This window comes from Atractosteus spatula, assembly GCF_055471065.1.
Source record: "Atractosteus spatula isolate fAtrSpa1 chromosome 10 unlocalized genomic scaffold, fAtrSpa1.hap1 SUPER_10_unloc_1, whole genome shotgun sequence".
In the NCBI taxonomy this organism is placed as follows: domain Eukaryota; kingdom Metazoa; phylum Chordata; class Actinopteri; order Semionotiformes; family Lepisosteidae; genus Atractosteus; species Atractosteus spatula.
Window position 1 is genome coordinate 511,323 of NW_028296612.1, and position 26,031 is coordinate 537,353.

General features: G+C 39.4%; 7 non-coding genes across 7 annotated transcripts; 3 read left to right on the forward strand and 4 right to left on the reverse strand.

Annotated features, from left to right (window-relative positions):
• Positions 1–274: 274 nt before the first annotated feature.
• trnal-uaa (transfer RNA leucine (anticodon UAA)) lies at positions 275–357 on the reverse strand. Its single transcript has one exon. It is a non-coding gene; the product is annotated as a tRNA-Leu (tRNA).
• Positions 358–3,853: 3,496 nt separating this feature from the next.
• Positions 3,854–3,941, reverse strand: trnay-gua (transfer RNA tyrosine (anticodon GUA)). The gene is given in 2 exon segments: positions 3,854–3,889; positions 3,905–3,941. It is a non-coding gene; the product is annotated as a tRNA-Tyr (tRNA).
• A 7,546-nt stretch (positions 3,942–11,487) lies between these two features.
• trnak-uuu (transfer RNA lysine (anticodon UUU)) lies at positions 11,488–11,560 on the forward strand. Its single transcript has one exon. It is a non-coding gene; the product is annotated as a tRNA-Lys (tRNA).
• Positions 11,561–14,419: 2,859 nt separating this feature from the next.
• Positions 14,420–14,493, forward strand: trnat-agu (transfer RNA threonine (anticodon AGU)). Its single transcript has one exon. It is a non-coding gene; the product is annotated as a tRNA-Thr (tRNA).
• A 3,764-nt stretch (positions 14,494–18,257) lies between these two features.
• Positions 18,258–18,368, reverse strand: trnal-caa (transfer RNA leucine (anticodon CAA)). The gene is made up of 2 exons: positions 18,331–18,368; positions 18,258–18,303 (listed from the first exon to the last, which is right to left on the reverse strand). It is a non-coding gene; the product is annotated as a tRNA-Leu (tRNA).
• A 1,295-nt stretch (positions 18,369–19,663) lies between these two features.
• On the forward strand, positions 19,664–19,746 carry trnal-uaa (transfer RNA leucine (anticodon UAA)). Its single transcript has one exon. It is a non-coding gene; the product is annotated as a tRNA-Leu (tRNA).
• A 5,765-nt stretch (positions 19,747–25,511) lies between these two features.
• trnan-guu (transfer RNA asparagine (anticodon GUU)) lies at positions 25,512–25,585 on the reverse strand. Its single transcript has one exon. It is a non-coding gene; the product is annotated as a tRNA-Asn (tRNA).
• Between the last annotated feature and the right edge of the window lie 446 nt (positions 25,586–26,031).

Here is a 26,031-nt window from a genome sequence, read left to right on the forward strand (position 1 = left end):
TCATTACAGGCGGAAATTCACTCCTTTTTTTTCTCGAGGCATCATATTAAACATTTCATTTGGATCGAGAAGAGGATCACCATGCGAGACAGAACAAACTGTTTGATTCTGTCTTTATTGGGAGCTGTATCACAGCTAATGGATGTAAAGCCTTCAGTATGCGATAGTGAGAGTTCAGTTATGTGAAGAGAACTGAACTGAAATTTAGTGAATTCATATTTAAATAGAGTGTAAATCATCAAAGTGTTCTGTCACTTCAAACTTAGTACGACACTACCAGGAGTGGGGATCGAACCCACGTGGACTTTCGTCTATTGGATCTTAAGTCCAACGCCTTAACCATTCGGCCATCCTGGTCTATAGCAATATGCTGCTCAGTTGTTTAACATTTGAATATGATTCATCTATTAAAAAAAAAAACAGCGCCCTGTCACAGAAACGTACCCCGGTCTCCCGCGCAACAAGCAGGGGTACTCAGCACTGTACTAACGAGGAGCGCTTGTCCGCAGCTCACCGTGAGCTCTGTTTACTGTCAGCAGACATTTCCTCATTTCAAAAGACGTTTTCGCCTGCTCTCAGTAATTAATGTCGGTTTGAAGTCTGTTCCTGTTGTCTCCACTCTTGACGAAGAGCAGCCTTACGTAGGAGACTCCCTCTCTCAAGAATTTTGCCATCACCCTGCAAGAGAGAAGAGCCATCAACCACCAAGACACTTAACATTAAACACATGAAATGTGAAATGTTTTTTACTTAAGGATGTTACCGTTTCCACTCTAACTTCTTTGTCAGAAGTGGGAAATGAACAAACATCTCTAGGGGAAGCTACAACCTGAACGCAACGCCTTGGACCACCAGCCATCCTGCCTGTGGCTCTTAAATGGAATGATATGTTTTATTTCTACTTGATGATAAGGGAAAAAAAAGTTAAATGTAATTAGGGAAATGTCTTTTTTTCATGGGGAAAACAAGTCTAAGCAAATGTAAAGTTTAGAGCAGCACTCAATAAAAACTATCTGAAACCGGTAGCGCTTCTTATGCGGATCAGTATATTCCGATACCAGTGGTTCCGCAGAAGAAATAAGAAAAGCTGAACTCCAAGCACTGTGTTGCCATTACTGCTACTCTGGCTGTAGCTGCTTTAAGATCTACTCAGCGGGCACAGAATGTTGTATGAGGTCAGACTGGTTTGCGATGTCTAAATAACAGCATGCGAATTTAAGCTTATTTAAGTAAGAGTATTTAGAATATAATACATGCTCCAAAAACGTTAATCCTTCACTGGCTGCTATTTGAAACGCCTTCATAAATGACACGTAATAGAGATTTATGCAGCTAGATTTTATGCTTCACCATACATTGCAGTCAGGAAAATAAATCAATTTTCTTTAACACCTCTGGATAAAGTTCTTGGATAAAGTGGAGCAGGTTTCAGACCTCTGCGTACAGCGCCCTTGATGTCATTTTATTTTTACAGCAGCAAGCATCCTGAAAGTTTTTTTTATATTTTTTTATTTGAACAACAAAAATACATATAATACAAAAAAGAGCACATATGATGTATCAACAACATCGTCAGGGGCACGTGCTATAATCCAATTACACTTTCTGAAAAATCTACTGTCCATGCAAATGTACATGCTGATCTACAGGGTTCTTTTCTGCACTGAGCTGCTCATTTGAAATCCAGAAGGCAACACAGACGCGCTCCTATACCAAGAGTCTTATCTGGACCACCTGGGTAAAAAAAACAGGAAACCTAAGCACTATTCTATACTGACAGCTTTTGAAAAGGAGCTCTGTAATATGCACAAATACAAAGACAAGGTATAAATACTCCATAGGTTTAAAATTCAGGAATATGAATGGTCAATTGTTTACAATTGGAGTTTTTATGTTTCGTATGATTTAGCGACTTTTTTTCAACATGTAAAAAAAAAAACAGCACACCTAAATGACAAAGCCTTAGAGCTACAGAGAAAAAACAAATTGCGTTTAAAGTAATTTTAAAGGCTCGAGAAAACATTGCACTATGAACGCAAATGTTTGTCTTCTTTGTCGCACTTACGTTTTGTTGCTTTAGCAAATTTCATGCAGTTTATTTCTGACACAAGACATAAAAAGCTTGTGTATTTATGACAAAAAACCAGGGCAACAATTTTCATTGACCTTGAAACTAAAATTGTTAAAAAGTAAGTTAAATGCACATATAGTAAATATATTTTCTCATATAATGGTGTGTTTTTCTGTCTAAGAATCCTTCATGAATGGTTTAACAGACACTTTGCATGATTAAAACAAATATTTACGAATTTTAACGTTTTATACAATAAAGTTTTATTGTGAACATGAGCCCTGTTTATCGATATCACCAATACAGTTCTGGATTTTATTCTGCCTTCCTACGCACATATGAATTTTCTTTCACACAACAGCTCGCATGTGTGGTAGGGTATTAGCGCCAGGGATAAAAAGAATGATGTTGGCTTTTAAATGATAAACCATTTGCGTTTATACAAAATCACAATGCGTTGTCGCAGACATTGGGACATACTCTGTTTAAACACCTGTCGTTTTCTCTTATATTGGCTCCTGTGCTTCGGTCCATTCGGTCCATTCGGTCCAAAAAGTGGATTTTGCACCTGCGCCAGTGCTGTAGTGGTATCATACAGACGCCCATACAAATCCATCACACGCTGAAAGCTCCGGAAGGCAACATAAAATATTGCTCTGTCTGTTGGTGGATTAGGTATGCACGCTTTTTTCAATGTAAAATACAATGTAAAAAGATCAAATTTGATTCAAAATCGATTAATGTAAAAACCAAAAAAGCTCATGTTTTTTATCTAGTTTTATCTTTATCTATATCTATATCTAGTTTTTCAAAGGTCTTTTAAAAAGAAAGTTTATCGCGATTGTGAAAGTTAGAGAAGGTGTACCAGCACGTGCCTTCATATCTCGCCTGTAGCTGCGAGAAGGTTAAAAGCGCACAAGTAATCTGTCTTTCGTCAAAATAATTGCTGGAGCAGCAGGACGCAGAGTACCATCCAGCAGCTGTAGATGGTACTCTCAGTCCGGCTCCCAGCAGAATCCATTCTGGTTTGGTTACTGTCAGACTGGGCGTCTGAGGCTCTTCGGATCACAACGTGAAAAAAAAAAGAACAAAAAACAATTGCTCACATCGTGTGATTTCCACGAGAGGAAGGGAAGATATCACTTAAAAAAAACAGAACTGAATATTTGGATCCGGGGCCTCATACTTATCAAATTATTAAAATAATGATTATTAAAATATCAGATTGTGTTTCTGCAACATTTCGTGCACAGTACGCCGAATTTAACAATAAAACAACAGTCACAGTGAGGGCTTTACACGCAGACTGGGGTATTTTCCCTTTTTATATTTTTGCCACTTTATATCGAACCTGTTATACTCCCAAAAGTGCACAGTAGCTTGTAAATAAAAACGTACAATTCACCGCTGGTATAAACAGATGTGTGCCTTGTTTGCCTTTGTACGTTAAAAACACAAAAAACACAAACTTAATAATATAACGATACAAAATCAATACCAAATCATAAAGCCAATTAAGTACATATCCTTTCCTTTGAAAACAGAGAACACCTTTATATCTACAAAAAAAAAACGTGACATTTGTATATACTTTTGAATTACAAAGCAGACAGAGTACTCCCTTAATTCAAAGATCAGATTTTGGCCAAAACAAGACATTCAGACGGGAGTTTAATTCGGAACAAGAGCCTCTGCTTCGTGGTTTATTGACCTTTTGATCAACGTCTGAGTGAAAAAGATTTGCTATTTTAACTGTTTGATTAAAGTTCACAAGAAGCACCTTTCTTCGAGCTGGAGTCAAACCAGCAACCTAAGGATGCCTCACCATTTCCACTACAGTCCTCCGCTCTACCAACTGAGCTATCGAAGGGAAGTGGGGAATACTGTTTACCTTGAATTTAAGCCACGAATCAGGTTTCTAAAGTATGAACTTCCGGGGATATTACAAAATGTTTGATGGGGCATCAATCGTTGATCAATCGTAGCAGGGGTGGCGCACCGTCACTGTACCCAGACGGAAGGCAAGCACCTGTTTCCCCTGGACTGCAGCAAGCTGTCCCATCACGGTCTTCAGCTGCAGGCCGGAGGCCTCCCATCCTGGGGGGTTGGTGCCCTCGGTGTCGGGGAGGACGCCAGGCCGGAGTAGGGTTACCGATGAACCGGTGTCGAGCAGGGCCAGGCAGGGTTGGTCCTCGATTCGGCAGTGGAGGTACAGGCCCTGGCTACAGCTGACTCGCCCCACAGTGGCGTGCAGGGCGCCGGTCTTCACAGCGCTCTCCGGAGCTGGGGTTGAGGTGTTCCAATGGCGGCCGTCCCCGCGCTGAGCCGCCCCGTTCCCGTTTTCCGATGCCGATGTAATTGTGCGAGGCTTTGGGGCCCGGCAGTCCCGGGCTCGGTGTCCCCTCTTCCCACAGCCTTGGTAAAACCAAAACCGTTGGTCAGCTGGCAGGGCGCACTGCATCTGCTGGTGCTTCCAGCCACCCCAAATACGGCCTCAGCCCATGTAGCAAGGGCCAAGGCCTGCCCCAGCGAGGCTGGCGCGGCCAGCTGTACGTGGCGCCGCTGCTCCTCAGGTGAGAGGGCCTTGAGAAAGGCCTGGAGAGCCATCTCCTGCTGCGCCTCCTGGGGGAAAGCTGGGTATCCTTGGCGGGCGAGGAACATGACATCAGCGGCGACCGAGCCCAGTCGCTCTCCTGGTCGGCGCCGCCGTAGGGCCGGCCTCTCCCGCATCAGGTCAGGCGCCTCCTCCACCTCCAGCCGGAGAGCTGCTGCCAGTGCTGCATATTCTCCTCTGTCCTCCTCCGGGACATCCAGGAGCAGCTGGCAGGCTGCTCCTTCCAGCGCCACAGCCAGGTGGCTGGCCATCTCTGCCCGGTTCCAGCCATTCGTTCGGGCCGCGAGCTGGAACTGCCTTAGGTTTCCCAAGGTGCTTCCCAGTCGTAGAGACCGGGTCGCACCTGCGCTGATGAGTGTGGGAATCGCTGGTCGGCTCCGGCAGGGAGGGTATCTTCTCTCTGGGGTATCCGCTGGCCAGGAGTAGCAGCCAGTTGCCCCAATTCTACCGGCAGAACCACTACTGAGTAGCCCTGGTAAGGGCTGTGGCCACCTGTCGCACCCAGGAGCTGCTCAGGCTCCATATGTGCGCTGCCGGTGGGTTCTGTCTCTTTTAGAGTCAGCCAGCGCTTGACAGAATCGGTTAATGTCTGCCACGGTTTGTTCATCCTGCCCGCTTCTGACACCAATGTAGCGTTTACAGGTTCTTCTCAGGACAAAGGACCAATGGAGATGAGATAAATGAACCAAGCGATAGCTTTATTCTTTATCAACCACACAAAACCAAACACAGAATATACACACACATGAGGAGACTGACGGAGCACGTAAATATCTTCAGGGTGGTAATTACTTAACAACAAGCTACAGATGCAGCCATTCAAAATGCGCGGGCGATACCGCATTATTTTCCGGTACGCTGTACGCAGTCTACCTCAAGTTACCGGTAAATACCGCGAGTTACCGGTAAATACCACTAGTTACCGTAAATTCTCCTATAATACGACAAGCAAAATAATAGTATCCGGAATTTCCGCAAGGTGGAGCTAATAAAGCTCAACCTCTCATGTTTGAGCTGTGGCCATCAAAGTCTTTAACGGAGATATTACTAATAGTATTAATAATGAATGACCTTGGACAAGCTGTAAGTGTAAACTCAAAGTATTGCCCTGGTCAACATTCTTTCTTTCATTGACCGTCTTTGTAAAAATAACACCACAGCATTTCACAATCACGCATTTGTTTCCAATCATGCAAAGTACAGTAATTTTTGAGAATCGATTCACCATGCCTTTCACATGCTCATAAAAGAGATTGATTTAGGAACATTAACATATTACCGTATAAAAACTGTACTGTATACTGTACAGTATGTATATGTATATTTAATGTCTTAACTGTGCCCGTTTAAGTATTGAATATTCATATCTAATTTTACCACTGAAGGGAAATCTTAGTAGCTGAGCATAAAAAGAATAGGAGCATACTGCAACGCGTGTGAAGGCCATAAACGATATTAATTTTGGAACATAAACATACAGTATATGGCTGGTCTCGGTACTTTAAAGAAAACATACACGAAACATGGTTTCATTATGACCAGAATCGGTCTTGAGATATTTTTAACTTGATTTACAGTATTTGAGAGGTATGTCTTAACACCGATACTACAGTACGTAAATACTGCTCACGTATATGTTTCTAGGTTTATATTATGCATTTCATACGGTCAAATTACTTTTGAGAAACTAATAAGAAGCGCGAAACGATATGCCCAGGGCGTTTTAGTTTCGTTTTGTGCTGGGACTCTGCTTTAACAATGTCGCCGTGGATTGATTAGAGATATCAAGTACATACAAGTCATTTTTTAAATGTTGTAGTTCGTCTTGTAAAAATGTTACGAGTACATCATCTATCAACAATTACACAGGTTCTGTTTCCATATTGCGGATTTTGGTTACATAATATTATTTTCTAAATTTCACGATGAGAATATATGATTTGGGCAAACAGAGCCGCAAAGAAGTACATTATGGGTTGTTGTTTTTTTTTTTGCAGTTTTATCTAGAACAAGCGATGCTTAAACCTTTGTCTGATTCTTGTGAAACTATCCACACGACAGTTACAGTACCTAGGAGTTGACTTCAGTGATGTCACTGATGGGATGTTTCTAAAAATCCATCCTCTGTAAAACATCTTCTCTAGTTCTGCATATGTATTCGCTAATGAAGCTGTGTGTTCTGAGCCTGGATCTCTACGTTTCTGTATGAACCAGCTTAGAGGGCTAAAGACAGCTTGTGTTTAAATTGAGTGTAAGGTAATTTATGCTTCTAAAGTCATGGTCAGCATTTATTATTGTACTGTGCTGTAAACTTGTTCTGTGCCTAGTCACATTATTTTATAGCGTTTTTATAGCGTTATCAAATCTGGTGGCGCTGTGTATTAGTTTCTTGACTCCCATGTCACAAGGTCTGTGATTGAATCCCATGGAACTATGACTTTATTTTTTAACAAACATTTCTTTGAAAAAATGAAACGTTTCTCTTGGTCAGAGATTAAATAAAACCTCACTCGCACCAAACAAATTTATATTTCTACATATCACAACATGATCGGATTGAAGTCTTTTTAATAACAATGACTAGTCACCTATGCGTTACAAAATAAACATTTATATTGATTTGAATCGCGTTTTGATTTAAATCGTAAACGCGTGTTTAAATATATGTGTTTAAAGGCGATATACTGTATAAAAGCGCTGATTCTTATGGAGTGTGTTCCGCCGGGGATTCAAAAAATTTATTTTTTTAATCGCGTATCTAAGGAAAATTGCAGTATAACTTTGTTAATGCACAAACAGTGGTATGTTACATTATAATTTGGGTGTCTCCTCTTGCCAGAAAGCTCTAAATTGCATTTTGAGTGCGGTTTTTGACTTTTTCTAAATTGCAACCCATAAATAAAGCTGATAAAGCTTAGACTAACTGTATTCTAAACTGTATTACAACGTAAATTGCAAAAATGCACTTGGAATCTGTCCAAGCCCTCCTACGAAAATTATTTAAACTGCGACACTGATCATTCATCTCTAAATAAACTTTATTTTATATAGCGTTTTAGGCGAATAGGTAATTAGATTGCTCATAAACCTAATCGCTTTTTCTACATAAACACAGCGTGATTGCTCTCTGAAAATGCTTTTCCTTTATATTTAGGCTCAGATTTCAACTTTAGATCGCATTATTATAAACTTTCTTGGAAAACTGTATTTTATGTAAACCATGTTTGCTATTAATTCATTTAGGGCTAAAATACGTTCATTGTCTTCCAATCGAGTCGAGTTGACATTAGAAGCTTGCCACTCCCGGACTGTTACACCAACACATTAGCATGTTAAAGCGATTTCATTGAGGAGCCCAGCTACCAGTTAACACTGTACTTCCTACTTTGAAAATACCTGTGAAACCGGTTTAATTCGTCACAGCCAGCACTCCTGCAGAGAGGGGGTTGTAGTCGTAAAGTAGAAGCAGGCGAGATTTCCAGCGAAAGACACCTCCCCCCCCCCCACTCAAAAACCCAGTAAGCAGTAATGCTTTATGTTGAAAATTGAGGTGGATTTTGTTTATGATAAAGAGGAGAAACTGGGATGGGAGGAGGGTTTGGTTTTGCATAAGGGGCGGGACTATGATAATTGGAGGAATTTGCGAGAGTATAATGGTTTGATATATTTGATTTTGTATTGTGGTTGTTATCTATGTTTTTGGTTGGTATTATGTTTATATGGTTGTTTTTGTTGGTTGGTTGTTATTATGGTTATTAATAATACGATCTATAGTTGAAATCTGAGCCTAAATAAAAAGAGAAAGCAAGTGATTAGGTTTATGAGCAATCTAACTACTTATTCGTTTAAAAAGCTATATAAAATAAAGTTTATTATTAATTTGCTGGACAGAGCGGTGAACATTATTATGCAAGACAAAGATAACGATCCTGATCAGTTTAGAAATCTGTGTCAGGTTTTTACTTCTTAAACTTTTAAAATACACGTTTCGAATAGAAAGAAATCCTCTTCCTGGTACAGTCGCATGAAGAGAGAGGCAAAACAGCCCTACACAGCCCTGTCGCAGTACACGAATATAATCATATCGTTATTAAATTCTTTAGATACGCGATTCCATATTATATTAGCAGAAAAGCTTAAACTACCACTTTTTCACATGCTATTTCAAATGTTAGTTAAATTTAATTTATTTATATATTATATATTTATATCTCTGACAAAGGGAAACGTCTCATTTTTCCAAAGAAATGTTTGTTCACAACGGCGACTGTCAGAAGATAGGACACAGCGGCTCAGGCACCCGCTGAATGGAAAAGGGGCACTTTAATGTTCTGTATGGCTAATACTAAAGCCAATACTAATATTCAATACTTTAATATCCTTTTCTGTATGTTTAACAATAGTGGGTACTGGCCTAATTCGTCCCTGCTCCCGTTGTTAGGTGTTAATGTGTTGTTAAGTGTGAATTTGTAGCTGTTTCCCTGGGGTCTGGCTTTTTTTCTGGAAAACCATAACTGGTCTTGTCCAGATTGACTGTCGGCGCCCAGGTCTGATCTTTGTCTTCTAAGATCTCTGTGTACAGTGGAACCTCCTGTCCAGCCAGCACATGTCCACAGACATTCACAACAGCGACATATCATAAAACGTTTGCACATATAGTGTGCAAAAATGCACTTTATTTACTAAAAATAAGACAGAGATACTGTATCAATTTATGTTGCATTAGCCTGATTATGATTAAAAAAACACATATAATTAAACACGCGTTTGCGATTTAAATCAAAACACGATTTAAATCAATATAAATGTTTATATTGTATCGCATACTGTCCAGCCTCCATTTCTCTATACAAATTTACTCTATTACACACACACACACAATAGAAGCAGGAAGCAGAAGCAGGGACCGTTTCCCGCAGAAGGGAAGAAGGTGACTATTCATTGTTATCAAAAATGACTTAGAATTGATCATGTTGCGATATTTTGAAATATAAAAGTCAATTGATTGTCCATAATATCGCTATTCTATTTTTTCGAAGAAATGTTTGTTAAAAGAAAAGTCCAGCACCAGCTGGAATTGAACACACAATCTGAAAATTGCTAATCAGGCACGTAGACCAGTAGGCTACAACACAACTCGCATGATAGGGAGGCGAAACAGCCCTACATAGCCCTGTCGCAGTACACGAATATAATCATATCGTTATTAAATTCTTTAGATACGCGATTCCATATTATATTAGCAGAAAAGCTTAAAACTACCACTTTTTCACACGCTATTTCACATGCTAGTTAAATACTTCGATGCTTGAAATGTTTAAGGAGAAATGGAATACCGGTGTGTATTTTTCTTTTAAGTACCGATTCCTGGAATCTGACTGGCTGACACCCTTCTGAAGTGGTTCCATAAAATCTGGTATACGGAAAAGAAAGCGTTGATAAAAAAAGCCTGGATTCTCATGTATCTCATACAAGTATCTTTTAATACAGTCTTTGCTGTGCTCTTGAGGATCCTTGTGATATTTTGAGCTCTAGTTGAATGATAAGTGTCACATTTTAAATCATTTTCGTAGTTAGAAATTATGAAATGCCCTGTTAAAAGCAAGGGAGTTTTTATGCCCGTTGAAGTAAAACAAAATGCCTGACAAAATATGGCTTGGACAGATTTCAAGTGCTTGTACAAATGTGCTAAAGAAATTATACTTTGAGTATACAGCTTGTCCAAAGTCATTCATTATCAATACTATTAGTAATATCTTCAGTAAAGGCTTTGATGCATAAATATTTCTGATAAAGGTAGGTTGTGTACTTTTGTCCAGCTGAGCAATCTTGCTTTCATAAAATATATACGCGATTCAAAATTATATTCCCTTTTAATCAAATTCTAAAAGTATGCCTGTTGACTCCAGTATCTCTTTAGTTAAAGACTTCGATGCTTAAAATGTTTAGGGAGAAATGAAATACTGGTGTGTATTTTTTCTTTAAAGTACCAAGACCAGCCATATACTGTATGTTTATGTTCCAAAATTAATATCGTTTATGGCCTTCACACGCGTTACAGTATGCTCCTATTCTTTTTATGCTCAGCTACTAAGATTTCCTTTCAGTGGTAAAATTCAATATCTACAACGGGCACAGCAAAGACGTTTACTGTAAGTCTTTCTACGACATACCAACGGACCACGAGTGCCCCTGTCGGTCAACCAATCACGTACTGCGGTGCCTCGCGTCATCTTGCGTCACAATGCGCGACGCCACCTGCAGTACGTGTCTATAACACGCACTTTGAATGGCTGCGTCTGTATGTGATCAGCTGATATTAAATAGGACTAATACGAATCAATACAATTGATGTCTGGCAAAGGCAAATAACCTTTGTACATGATCTGGAATGTGACTGGTTAAATTTCAGCACAGTTGCTACCCCCTTTATAAAGGGTGTGCACACGTATACAACCAAGACATTGAAGGTTTTTTTTTTATTATTGTTCCAAAAAATGTTCCATTTGTTTTCTTTCTTAAATGTTGTTGATTAAAGGATCTTATTAAATGTGAAAAAATCTGATTGTGAAAAGGTCAAATTCTTTGTGAAAAAATCAGTAATGTGAGGAAAGATGAATTGTGGGAGTCCCTTGACTCCTCGTGTCGTACTGTATTTCTCTCTCATTCTACTGGGAGTGGCGCCGTCACTTCTGGATAAAGTCCGTCAGCGGTCATTCCAGACGGGTCAGGTACGACTGCGCTTCGGAACAAGAAGAGACGTGACTTGCAAGAATCCCGACAGTATTGCTTTTCTTGTGGGGCCTGGATAGCTCAGTTGGTAGAGCATCAGACTTTTAATCTGAGGGTCCAGGGTTCAAGTCCCTGTTTGAGCGGTTGTGCTTTTCTTCAATCTATTGTGAATGTCATTCTAAATCATCTTTTATCTTTCCCTCTGCTAGCTGTACTGTGGTTATTTTAAATGTTCATCACTTGTATTTTCTTTAGTGTTTCCTTTCACAAACCAAAAATGTTCAAGGTGATCTTCTCACCACACTCCACGTAGATAAATTAAAAGAAATCACAGTAGAGTAAAGGACACGCAGTGAGGAGCTCCCGCAGTGAGTACTCTTGAATACGACAAGAGGAAAGGCACACTGCACATCTGCGGAACATCGCAAAGTATTTTTTTTTTTATTAAAGGTTCAAGGAAACCTGAATATGTTTGCTAGAAGTATTTCAGAATCACAGTCAAATCGAGTACGATTGCTGCACAGATCTGCCGTGTTGAAATTAGAATACTGTTTGTGCGCTGTTCAAAGCTTTTCTAAAACTACAGAGATACGTTTCGGAATGCGTCTTCCTGTAAAAATAAAATCTCTACACGGGCGCTATAAGCAGAGTCTGAAGCTTGCTTAACAGAAGAACTATATTCAGAGGGCCAAAGAAGTGAATATTTCACCAAGTGAGAGAAAGCATCTCGAAAAAAGGAGGTGCAGTCTCTTCCATGGAGCATAACACCACAAAGTCAGACTACAAGTGCTGAAAAGCTGCTATCAAGCGTAACCCTGGTCGAGCGCTCTAAGGAGCTGGATTAAAGCTCCATCTCTTCGAGGGCGTGAGCTGGAATCCCACTGCTGCCCAGTATCTCCTTGTTAAGAATCATGGTTTTGTTGTTGTAGATTCTGCGCGATTAAATCAGTTTCAATAGAATTCATTTGAACAGTCATATTTGTTTTATTCCTCCTACCATGGCAATTTGTGCTCAAAGATGGAACTTTTTTGTATTTTAAAAAACATGCTAGCCTTGATGGGAAAGTAAGTGGAACTGCAGGCGTGGTGGCCAAGTGGTAAGACATCGGTATCAATTAGGTCAATAATCTGTTAAATATTTTATGCCATTTTTTCCATAGATGTTCACATTGGAACAGTGAGAAAGGTGTGCCTGGATGCACTTGAACCATCACCTTACTATAATTTTAGTCCCAACCTGGCCGCACTAAGCAATTGTACCACAGAGACTCCAAAGAGTCTGTTTTCTCCATTTGCAGTTTTGCGTAAAAAATAATCTGCACTTTTAAGCAAGTATTGTATTTCAAATTTTGCAAATTTCTTGAAAAACGTTGTTTCAGAGAGAAACTGAGTAGACAGGAATAGCCCAGTCAGTAGAATATCGAACTTTTTATCTCTAGGTCACTAGTCAGGCGACTGGTTTTCTTGCAACTACTGTGAACCTGCAAAATAGATGGTCTTTTGTCCCTCAGTTTTCAAGTTGTTCTATGAATGTTTAAAATGTTCAATATTTTTTATGCTCTTAAGCACTTTCCGTCACAAAGTTTATGGTGTTCTTGGTGCTGTGCTGCACATCGATAATGCAGACGAGAGCACAGGTAACAATACAGGACAAGCAGTGAGGAGCTACTGTAGCTTTCAACTCAGTGCAGAGTCCAGAGGGAGGCCTAGGTCGCTAAACGATCAACAGATATCTAATAATGACGTTCACAAAGGTGACAATACATTTTTTTCAACATATCCTTACATTTACCTGTACAGCACAACATATTTTCTATACCCTCAAACCCCCAATGTAACGACTTTCTCCTGAGAAACACAAGTATAGAGTGAAATCACAATAACTTATACAACAAATCTATTCAAACGCCCAGATATGACAGAACACACCCCTTTAAATATGTATTTCCTTCATTTCAGTTTTCTTCCCTCCCCAGGATACCTGAAAATTCACTATCACATATTAAAGGCTGTACATGTAATACATCTACTAATAAAGATGGACATTAAAGTTAATTATTAAAAAATTACACTTTTCATTAAGACATGTATTGATAAAATTATTGTGAATAGTTGTGGTGTCTGGAAAGCAATTTTTGTTAAATATAACAATTTTCAAGCGAGTGGTGCATAAGCTTGTTATTTAGTGACTAAATTATTTCCACTGCATTCACAACAGTTCGAAATGTGTTCACTTGTTCTGCATAGCCTGCTACTGAGTTGTTTTCGGAACTGAAATCTATAAGAACATTATTTAAGATGCACCATGGCCCAGAATCGTTCATTGGGACTAGGATTAATATCAATTGAAAGTACTCCCAAATAAAAGATTAAACCTGAATATTAAAAGAGCAGGAAAGTATTAAAACAACACCATAACGTCTTGACTTCCAATCTTCTTCCTGGTTCAGGCCATGTACAGTAAAATGACAATCAGTGGAGTTATGCCGAGGTTGAAAGTTTAAGCCTCACCTGGAGCAGCCTGGTTTTCTGTCTTGACAAAAAAAGCGTTTTGTTCCACAACGGTGTGAAATGATCACGTCTTTACTCTACTTCTCTCTTGTAGCAAAGCAGCTCTTGCTAGGTGAGCATTTGCTCCGGTAAATTAGGTCACTTTTCATGTTAACTCACTTCTTCTAAACACAACATTTCCTGGTGCACGTTTTCTCTATGAAAAAATACATTGTCCCTTACATGATTGCTCGTTTTTTTTCATCAAAGAGTACAGAAAGAATAAAGAAAGGAAAAGTGTCGTAAATGAACTCTGCCGCCCGTGGGAGATGTCAAGCGCATTGGACATGAAAAGTGCCCGATAAAAGCCATTTCTGTACCTTTCTCTTAGTGTCGGGGCTCCTATTGAATGTAAAGGAGGCAACGTGCTCAGCCAGCCGACTCAGCGCTTACTGAACGCAGGTGTCTCAGAGCGGTGTGTCCAAGTGGAAGTAAAAGAGGCGAATGCTGCCGGCGTCGTGGCTTAGTTGGTTAAAGCGCCTGTCTAGTAAACAGGAGATCCTGGGTTCAAATCCCAGCGGTGCCTGTCATCCTGTCTTCGCGCACCGTTTATTGTTACAGACAATATTCTTCAGCATTATGTTTAAATGAAATGTTCATTTCGTTTTTGGCACGACTTGTTTTTCAAGAAATCCACACATTGCGAAAGATAAATTGCTCATCTTTCTTATCAGTGCAAAAGAATTACTGCCAGCAGGCAAGAAAATGACAACGATTTTTTTTTTTACTTTAGCCAAAAATCTGTGAATGTAGAAAAAATACGACGTGTGTCAGTTTCTATGGCACACTCAGTCAGGGTGTCCTTCAGTTAAACACAACGTTAGTAGATCAAACGCACCCAGAGACACACTTCGAATTAATCCGATCTAAACATTACCTTCTCTAAATGTGATTGAGTTTCTTTCCACGTCCTTAGCCATCTTGATGTTTGCAGAGATTTTCAACTTTTGACACGAGTCAAACTACAAGTAAATAGTTGAGTACCTAAGTCAATATCACCGGGAATGTGAATATAAATGTAAACATCAATATTTCTGCTGTCTCCTGAGAAACACAAGTATAGAGTCAAAACACAATAAATAATGCTAAAAAAACTGTTCAGTTAACACCCAGATGTGACAAAACACATTTAAGACTTGCATCCCCTTTAAATATGTATTTCCTTAATATCAGTTCTCTTCCCTCCCCAGGATACCTGCAAATTCACTATCGCACATTAAAGGCTGTGTGTAAGTCTTACATGTGTTCTGTCACATCTGGGTGTTAAATTAATAGATGTGTTGTGTTATTTAATATGATTTGACTTCACGCTTGTGTTTCTCGGGAGACAGCAGAAATATTGGGGATTTGCGGCTACAGAAAAAAATGTGAACTTTACAGGCAAAAGTAAGGTTACGTTAAAGAAACAAAAAAAAAACGTATTGTCACCCTTTTCAACGTGATTTTTCAAGACATTTGTTCGGAATAGTGTATCTTCTCGTGTCTGTGGCTGTTATCCTACAATAACGGTGGTGAAATAGCAGGAATGTGCGGAAAGAATCGGGATGGAACAGAAGACATATCTAGTTGATAGTAAGGTTGTGTAGGACCGCACACACTACGATGTCAGTGTTGAGTAGCGTGGTTTAAAAGCTTCTTCACGAACCGGGAAGGAGTAGAAACCTAAAGTCTTCTTATCCGTAATCAGACACGTTATCCATTGTGCCACTGGCGTTTGCATCGCATTCCCATACAGCACCACATTGAGTTCAGAGCAGCTAGTAATACTGTACATCGCCACGGTCAACATTTTCTCAATTAGATTCATGTGTTTTGTACGTGTGTCTAATTACTCCGTCTTTCATTATGTCTGGTTTAAAATAATGTATCTTTAAAACAGACAAAGGGTTTATGAGTCTCCCTGAAATTCACACACGAAGAATAAAAGATATCGCGTTTAAAAAGAATACAAAGATGCCGGCGATAGAAAACAGAGAGTCTTAAGTGCGCGCTATCACTGAACTAAACTCCCGATCGGTAACTTGTCGGCGGGTTTTTAATTGTGTTAGGAAGCGCAAACAGTCAACAGTGTACATTTTAAAGGTCTAAGCAAAACAATCAGACTTGAGGATTAATCAGAACAGGAGCCTCTACTTCTTTGTATACTGAGGTTTCGGGTGAACATCAAAGTGAAAGACAAATTCGAAATTTTCACTTTTTGATTAAGGAACAAGAAAACACCATCATTTGAACTGGATTCAAACCAGGGACATAAGAAACGCCTGCTGTTGTTGTCTACAGTCTTAAGAGCTAGCAACTGAGCTATCGGAAAGTAAATGTTTTGTCACACGCGTAGCCCAATGCAGTGTAGTGTTCCTCTTTATTTAAATCCCAGTTCGATATCAAAATACTCACTCCCATAGTCTCGTTTAGTAGAAGAAATGGACCAGGCTTCTACTCTATAAACGTCCATAGTTCTTATAAAACATTTGAAGGGACATCGGTGCAGGCAGAAATCGACTCTTTTTCTAGTGGGAACAGGATCACATAAAAACTTTCTTTTGAATTGAGAAGAGGATCATGGTGACACTCAAAACATACTTGCCTTTGCTTCTTTCGAGGACGAATGGATTATTGAACTGCAAACATCGGAACATCGGATCAAATCTCTCCACTACTGCAGTTGCTTCTTTGAGAGTTTCTTCAAATATTTCAACTGAAGGTCAAATTCAATCTTACGGATTTTGGTTTTCTTTTGATCGAAATTGTATTAAAATCCGAGCCTCTTTCACAGTTGTATAATACTTTCCCCTGCATCCTCAGATAAAAATTCTAAATACCACAAAGTTACAATATATGGAATAGCATTTATTTTTAAATGTATTTTAAAATTTGCATTTATTTAGAGCTACATTTAGTGCTAGGTAAAGATAACATTGCTAATATTGATGGAGTACAAATGGAAGATGGATTTATGAGCTAAAAGTGCTAAAACGCCTCTTGTAACAACTAAGGACTCGTAGCAAGATTTATTTTCAAATCCAATCTTTGCTATTGCATTGCGTATTATGTAAACACGACCAGTTCCGGTTTCTGGTGCGTGCATTTTTTTCAAACTGAAATTCACAAGAACATTTTTCAAGATGCGCCATGTCCCAAAACCGTTTATCAGGACTACTATTAATATCAGGTGAAAGCAGTACAAAACATAAATTTAGCCGAAATATTAAGAGACTATTGTCTGTCAGCTACTAAGCCATGTTCAGCCAACGCTAGAAATATTGCTGCTCTCCTAAAGTAGCAAAAGACCGCCAACCCAATTTAGAAACAGAACACAAAGGCTCAAACCGACGGGAGTGGGATTCGAGCCCACGCGTGCAGAGCCCAATAGATTAGCATTGCAAATTCGTGCCAAAACTATTGAGATACATCAGAATCGTACCTGTATTTCTTTGGATTTTAGGAAATTTATTTCAGCGTGTTTATTTTTTCTGCCTGTGATCTCGGAAAGAAAGACCCACTACCTGTTCACCGAAATATTCCGGGAGTTTGCTGTGGTTTAAGAGGAGTGTATGAAGGTAATAAAGGAGGGAGGACACGTGAATTGTATAGCTGCTGAACCCGGACACACACCGTCTCCAGCTACTGTTGGAGATTTACAGTTCAGAAAACTGCTGTCTCGAGCAGAAACTGATCTTCCTGCTTTAGTCAAGGTTATTGGAATCGGAGGTTACCGTGGGGTATAGCGCTTATATCTCTCTTCTCTGGCTAAACGGACAAGTTTAAGTTTACAACTGTAAAGTATAGAAATAGACAAAAAAAAAGCTAAAATACTTCAGTAAGGCCGAGCAGATAGGAAAGTTTAATAAAATGTTCTGTAAATCAATTTCCCTCGATTTCCGAACTCTCTGTTCGAGCTCTGATATAATCTCTCTGCTCCTGCCGCTGTCACTGGGAGAGTGACTAAATTCGGTAGGGCTACAGGTTGATTTCACAATGCCACATTTAATTAAATAAAGGATAAACCACAAGGAAAACAGATATGTTTTAATAAATCTTCTTCTGGCTTTATATTTCGGTCTTTCACATTGGAATACATACTTTGCAGTAAATCTTTACTCGATTACAGGCAGCCCGAACGTAAGGGAGAATCGAAGCCTATTTGACTTTCTGCTAATCACATTGAAGTGTTCACGAAGCATTTCCCTGCCCATCATGTGCCCGCAAACCGGTTTATCCGTTTTCCTCTTCCTGTCATTGTCAGCGAGCGCAACAAGAAGGGAAAATGCAGGACAGAGAAAAGGTATTATTTGTCAGGAGTGGGATTTGAACCCACGCCTCTATTCAGAGACTAGAACACCCAAGCAATGGAAAGACAGGAGCCCTTGAGTCTGGCGCCTTAGACCGCTCGGCCATCCTGACGAACTACGTTCAGATCTCTTAAAAGCACCAGTAGTTCACTAAACTGAGAAATGCTTTGCTGGATAAACGTAAAATTGCCTGTTGTAGCCTAAACGGACCGGGAAATTAAATATTCGGATCGATTCAGAGTGTGCTTTACAGCCTTCTTGTAATATTTTGATCTGCTAGGGCGCAGTCGTTTTTACAATCTGGATTATTTCAAAAAGACCGACATCAGTGTAATACAGCTTTCACGTTTGGGAACAGACCTTGTATTGTACATTTCTTATAGGTTTATTTTCCTGATTGCAACATACTGTGAAGCATAGAAGCCAGCTGCATAAATCTCTATTACACGTCATTTATGAAGGCGTTTCAAATAGCAGCCACTGCAGGATTAACGCTTTTGGAGCATGTATTATATTGTAAATAATCTTATTTAAATAAGCTTAAATTCGCATACTGTTTTTCAGACAGCGCAAACCAGTCTGACCTCCTACAACTTTCTGTGCCGCTGAGTAGATCTTAAAACAGCTGCAGCCAGAGTAGCCGTAATGGCAACCCACTGCTTTGAGATCGGCTTTTCTTATTCTGCAGAACCACCGGCATCGGAATATACTGATCCGCATAAGAAGCGCTTTCGGTTTCTGATCGTTTTTATTGAGCGCTGCTCTAACTTTACATTTGCTCGTACTAGTTTTTCCCATGAAAAAAGACATTTCCCTCATTACATGATTTCACTTTTTTATTTTCAACAAGTAGAAAGAAATAAAATATAATTCCATATAAGAGACACAGGTTGGATGGTTGGTGGTCTAAGGTGTTGCGTTTAGGTTGCAGCTTTTCCTGGAGACCTTTGTTTAAGTCCTACTTCTGACAAAGTAGAAACGAAAAAATCCCTAAGTAGAAAGCATCTCGCATTTCACGTGTTTAATGTTAATTGTCTCAGCGGTTGCCTCGGTGAATGATGGATCTTCTCTCTTGCAGGGTGACGGCAAACTTCTTCAGAGAGGGGATCTCCCACGCACGGCTTTTCTTCATCAAAAGCGGAGACAAAAGAAACAGACTTCAAACTGAAATTAATTACTTCTTGATCGTTTATGACCGTCTTTAAAAAGCTGAGAGAAGGCGAAAACGTCTTTCGAAATGAGGAAATGTCTGCTGACAGTAAACACAGCTCCTCTTTAGTACTGTGCTAAGTACCCGTTTGTTGCGCGGCAGAACGGGGTACGTTTCTGTGACAGGGCCCTGGTTTATTTTTTTTAAATAGTTGAATCATATTGAAATGTTAAACAACGGAGATAAAGTCGCTGTTGACCAGGATGGCCAAGTGGTTAAGGCGTTGGATTTAAGACTTAATGGACAAATGTCCATGTGGGTTCAAACCCCACTCCTGGTAGAGTCTTGTAAATATTTTGAAGTGAGAGGTAACTTTTAAGACTTACACTCTATTTAAATGTCATTTTACTTAATTTCAGTTCTCTTCACTCCCTGGGATAACTGAACTCACAATCGCATACTGAAGGCTTTATATGCATTATCTGTGATACAGCTTCTAATAAAGACGGAATGAAACTGTATTAATAATAAATGACATTGTTTTAAATAAACGTGTATTGATAAACTTCATAATTAATAAAAGTGGTGTGACAGGAAAGCAAATTAAATATTACAATGATATTCCAAGCAACTGATGCGTAAATTCATTATGTCGTGACAGTTTTATTCCCACTATAAAGGGTAATATTCTAATGTGATCCAGTGTTCCGCTTAGTCTGCTTCTGAATTTCTTCATTTCAATCAGTCCTCTATTTCAGTAACCTCTAGAGGGCTCAGGATTGAGTTCCTTGAAGTTAAGAACAGGTTAATTAAGGAGCTGCAGGCTGAGTTCGTTGTAGTCTTAAATTCAAGAATTCTTCGATTTTAAGAAAAAAGACAGGTATGTTTTGTGTCTCATGGTGATCCTCTTCTCGATCCAAATGAAAGGTTTAATATGATCCCTCTAGAAAAAAAATAAGTCAATTTCCGCCTGGAGTGATTGATGCCCCATCAAACATTGTGTAATATTCCTGGATGTTTATACAGTAGAATCCTGGTTCGTGTCTTAAATTCAAGGTAAACAAGACTAAGGAAACGAGTTGGAAACTTGATGTTAAACTGGGATTTAAATCACCCGGAACATGACACTACATTGGGCAGTATGTGTAAAGAAACAACTCCTGTCATCCCTTCGATAGCTCAGTTGATAAAGCGGAGGACTGTTGTGGAAACAGCGTTGAATCCTTAGGTCGCTGGTTTGACTCCGGCTCGTAGGAAGGTCCCTTTTGTGTACTTTAATCAAAGACAATAAATAATTTTCACTCAGACGTTGATCAGAAGCTCAATAAACGACGAAGCAGAGGCTCCTGTTCCGAATTCCCCTCACGTCTGATGGTCTTGTTCTAACCGAGATCAATCTAAAGTGGTACAAGGGATTTTAACAAATCTGTTCTTTGAATTCAGGGACTGCTCTGTCTGCTTTGTGCTGACCACATTTATATGTCTAAGGTATGTGTTTAATAGAAGTATATTCTACATCTTTTGCCCACTGGGCCAATTGCTGTTCACGAGCTCCTAGCCCCACTTGTTCCCAGTGGAACCAGCCTGAAGCAGCAGAACAGAGGTTTTGTTTCATTATATTGTCTGCTGTTGTAAAACAAGTCATCCCTTAGGGATAAAAACTCTCCCTCGAGTAACGCGTCTCCCGTATTTGCCCCATACGCCCAGGGCTCATCTCTCAGCTGAGTGATCAAAAGCTGAGCTCCAAGATTCTGAATTTCATGTTGGGGTACAACAGACCCTGCTGTGAGATTGGGCAGGGGAGAGCTGGTTGTGCTCCTGAACTAGTCCCTCCTCTCTTAGTTATTCCTGTATTTGCATCACAGTCTATAAACTCCATCAGTGCCCTATTGCTTTTCTTCCAGTTCCCATATTTTGTTATAAAAACAGCTCTGGTGAGTTAGGTATCTAACTCAAATTTCACAAACCTATCCAAAACGAGTTCTGGTACAATTCCTTTTTTACTTGAAGGTCTTTAGCTTAGTTGGCAAGACCTGGGTTCGAGCCTATACAGTGAGGCATGAACTAGGGCGGGAGCGACAAGGACAGAAACCCTAGAACCCGTTACAATAACAAAAGGACAGAAATATATGGGGATAATTTCGAAATCGCAAATATGAGATACCATAGCGCGGTTTTTTCTCACTCCCTGGCGGAAATGGGCTTCATTATTATGTGTATTCTTGATACATCACAAGGAGGTACTGTTCTCTTTATCGTAGCCCCGAACACCTCGTATGGAGTTTGCGTGAGTGAGGTCAGTAACGAGCTCGACCCAATCTACTGCTTTCATCCAAAACAGCCCTTTATTTGGCTTTAAACTCCACCTGTTACCCCTCACACTCAATGTTTCAGAAAAAGGTTTTAATTTAAGCTTTGCCCAGCAGAGTATTTGAGCAGAGAAAATGAATAGAAGCGCTATTCGCGCCAGTCTAGCACAGTAACCACTAACTCCAATAATAAAATAATAATAATAATAATAATAGCAGCGAAAAAATCCCGGCTCCTGCTTAAAAAAACAACTATTGAAATTGTACATCTCCAACACTGGCTGGAGACTTTGGGTACCCGGGCTCAGCGGTTATATAGGACAGGACTCGGCGAGTTGCAGGTGAAACTCATTGCTCTGCGCTCTCCATGCGGAATGTGCGTCTCCTCCCTCCAGACTCGTCACACCGCCTTCATACTCTACAGCGGGGGAAAAAAAACTCCCCTTTACTGTCTTCATACATCCCTCTTAAATCCCAGAAACACCGAAACTCCGGGGCGTTTCTGTGAGTCAGTACTGGGTTTTTCTGTTCGAGGTTACAAGCAGAAACAATAAAAGCGCTGAAAGCAGGAAGTTATTTCTGCTCTTAGGCATAAACGTGTAAAAATACATTTTCTGATTCCTAAAACCTAATAAAATCCATGTAAGTTTCCCTTTTGTTCCCAATGCACATAACTGAATATAAACCAGTCACTAGTTATGGCGCAGTTCTTACAACAAAGATACTTACATTACGAACTTTTTTTTCATACGAGCTCTTGCCGTTTTTAAATTGAATATTTTGTTTCAATTCGCTAAATCACACGAAACACCAGCAACACTCATCGTAAGCATCTGACCAATCACATTCCTGAATTTTAAAAGTATTAAGTATTTATTTTAAACTTTTTTTAATTTTATACACTTGTTTTACATATTCTTGCCATTTTTGGCATATTGTAAGTGGATTGTAACTTCAAAGTGATCATTCCTGAGCTTTATAACTGTGTATCATTTCTTTTAACCTTATTTTAATATTTTTTAATTATTTTTGCATTTTACAGAACGTTTTAAATATATTGTGAGCATTTAAGCATAATTTTAAAATAGGACTATCAATGCTCCTGACTTTTAAACCTGTATTTCTTCTGACATTAATCTCTCCACCTGCAGATGAGGAGGGAGGTATTTGATTTTAAATTTGTTGATTTGGGGGGGGAATGTACATGAATTTCCTTGTGTGTATCACCAGTGGGAAACTTGGCATTTTTGGATGAATTGCAATCTATACTGCAAGGCCTTAAGACTGATATAGTAATGACTGGAGATTTAAATAACACATTTGATACATCACACAGGAACAGCATAACATCTAAAATGGCAGAACCCTCTAAATCACTGAAAAAATTCAGGCACATTCATAATCTATAAGATGTTTGGTGGTTACTGTGTCCTGCTTCCCTTTCATATTTTTTAGTGTGCACGAATCTGTCCCTCTTCTTTTACTAGTTTTTAAGGAATATTCTGATATCTCTGATTACAAGATCAAGCCAGAAAAAAAATGATGACAATTAGTAGGAAGAATGATTCAGTACAATGTATTGAAAATGTATCAGGATGGTCAGGAGGCGCGCTGCGAGAATGTCCTGCCCTTGGGAGCCTTTCTGCTCCTGGGCCGTCCTTCCCTGGAATTCTTTAGAATAGTCTCGCACCCCTGGAATTCTCCTTAGAAATTCTCCTTCTGGGAGCTCTGTGTTGCCTGTTTTTACCTGGAGGAACTTCAGCTCATTCATTGGCTGAAAGTTCCATGGGCATCAGAATTCCACGTAGGTTACTCGGCCCTACCAGTCCCTGATTGGTTGATCAAGGTGAGATGTGAGTCACTTACTCCTGACACTTAGGAATGCAGTCCAGATGTCCATCTGGCACTCCCTAGACAGATAGGCGCCAATGGATGACCATTGATCATGATAGCCAGGCTTAGCTAAATGCATCCCCATTTGGGAGCTGTCCCTTATCAAAAGAAAACATCTTTAAATCAGCCTGCATGAATAGCTTCTCTGTGGCTGCACCACAGAGATGAAGAGAGAGATGGGGCCTTATTTGGGAAAGCACAGCAACACTTAATTCTGTCTTATTAACAAGCATTGCCGCTACAATTAGTAGGAAGAAAGATACAATGTATTGAAAATGTAATATGTTTTAAAGGATTAAAGGGAAAAGAAATACTTTATCTACGCAAACTAATTCAACTGAGCTCCTCTAAACAATATAGCCTGAAGAATTGCCAAAGCACAATGTATCAATTTGGGTGACACTGGGGGAAAAGGATCACAACATTGAGAACCACAAGGCTTATTTTCAACAGCAAACTTTGTGCTTGAAAATATTTGACAAAAAAAGGAATATTACACGCACGGAAACCAATATTTACCACTAGGGTAGAATGCAGCATAGAACAGTTGAGGTTGACTTGTTCACAGTGAACTGTCCTCCAGCGATAGTCAGCTGTAATCACCGACGCAGACATGATGTTAATACTCTGACAGCACCTTGGCTGATTTGGTTAAAGTGTTTTCCCCCTGGTTATAAAAACGTCTCAAAATTCTGACACTGAGGTGTGAGACACAATGTAACAGGCTCTCATAATCCCGAAGTACAATAAATTTTACTGTATTGTTTTTTAAATTTGATCCTGTGAACATTGCATGTCCCTCCTTCCTCATTACCAAAAAATCTCAATGTCACCAACAGTATGTACATTTGTTATTACAACACAAATGAGTTGTGACGTTGTGAACATGGCATGTTAAAGTATATAGAATATCTAGATCAGAACAGGCTAAATGCAATTCATAGTGATTTATCATTTTCTTATTTTCTAAATGAAAAAAAAAAAAATTTTCAGTGATTATGACACTTCGGTATGATATAAAATATGCTTCAATGACAGAATAAATAATCATGGAAAAAATACCCACAGTGGTATTCATATTTGTGATTATAGGAATGTTAAATATCAGGTGAGTAGCTGTGTCAGCAAGCGTAGGCTGCAAAGGAACAAGTAAAGGACTATTCCTGCTGAAAAGAGAAGAAAAGAATCACAACGTTTCGGCTGTGGAGCCTTCTTCAGGTGTGAGAAAGACAGGGCAGTAAGCAAAGATAATTTTCTTTTTATCTTTGCTGACTACAGTTTATCTTTGATGACAACATCAAAGACATTAAGTAATTTTTACTGCTAACAGCTCCACATCAACTTCCTTTTATATCTAACCTCATCAGATCTCTCAACTCCCAACTCTTCCAGTTTCTCACTTCAGAGAAGGATAAAACATTCAATCATCCTCTACAGAGAGAAACCATCAACACCCCTACCACCTCCACAAATCCTAACCTTGTTGTTACTATACCCTCTGACCTTTCCCTTTCAACCCTTTGCATCCTCAGCTGACATATTTTAAAATTACAATAGACTGTATAGTATTTATGTTTAAATTTAAGGTAAATATGTCAAAATATCAAAATCCAACTGCACAGTGCTATCGTAACAATGCTTGTCAAGTTCTCAAACAAACCTGCATTGTATTTTTAATATATTTCAGCAGAGGATTCAACTGGAGTATAAATGACGATTCGACGATCATTTTTCTTGGGTGAATATGGTTTTCTGGGGAGTTACGATGGTGGGCATTATTGGACATTTCCTGGTGATCCTGACACGTGTTAAACACTCGCATTTGTTGCAAATATTAAAATGGCTATGGTTTCGCTGAGAAATCCAATCGACCGAAGACAATATTTACATCGCCAAAGAAACTCGTCCCTGGGTGGAATCGAACCACCAACCTTTCGGTTAACAGCCGAACGCGCTAACCGATTGCGCCACAGAGACTGACATGTATGTTTTTCTCTCGAATCACAAATTCCCGGTTAAAAAAAAAAATCTCTAACCGTTTATTTTGCCAGCCGGTAATATTTCTTCTGCACTGATAACCAAGAATTGGATTTCATTTTCCGCAAGCTGTGTGAATTTCATCAAAAATAAGTTTTCCAGAAAGGAAATGAACACATGCATTTAACGAAAACAAGCCCTTTGTGAGTGCCCAAAATGGTACGTTCTGTACTACAAGAAAGGAAGAAAGACACGGCTGGGATTTGAATTTCGTTTTTTTTGTTTCATAAAGAGGCGCTTTAACCAACTAAGCTACGGTGACAGGACAACCATCACCTTTTACAGCCACTTGGACACACCGCTCTGAGACATCTGCGTTTAGTAAGCGCTGAACCTGCTCTCAGAGCAAATTGCCTCTTTTACATAGCAGCCCCGACACTGAGAAA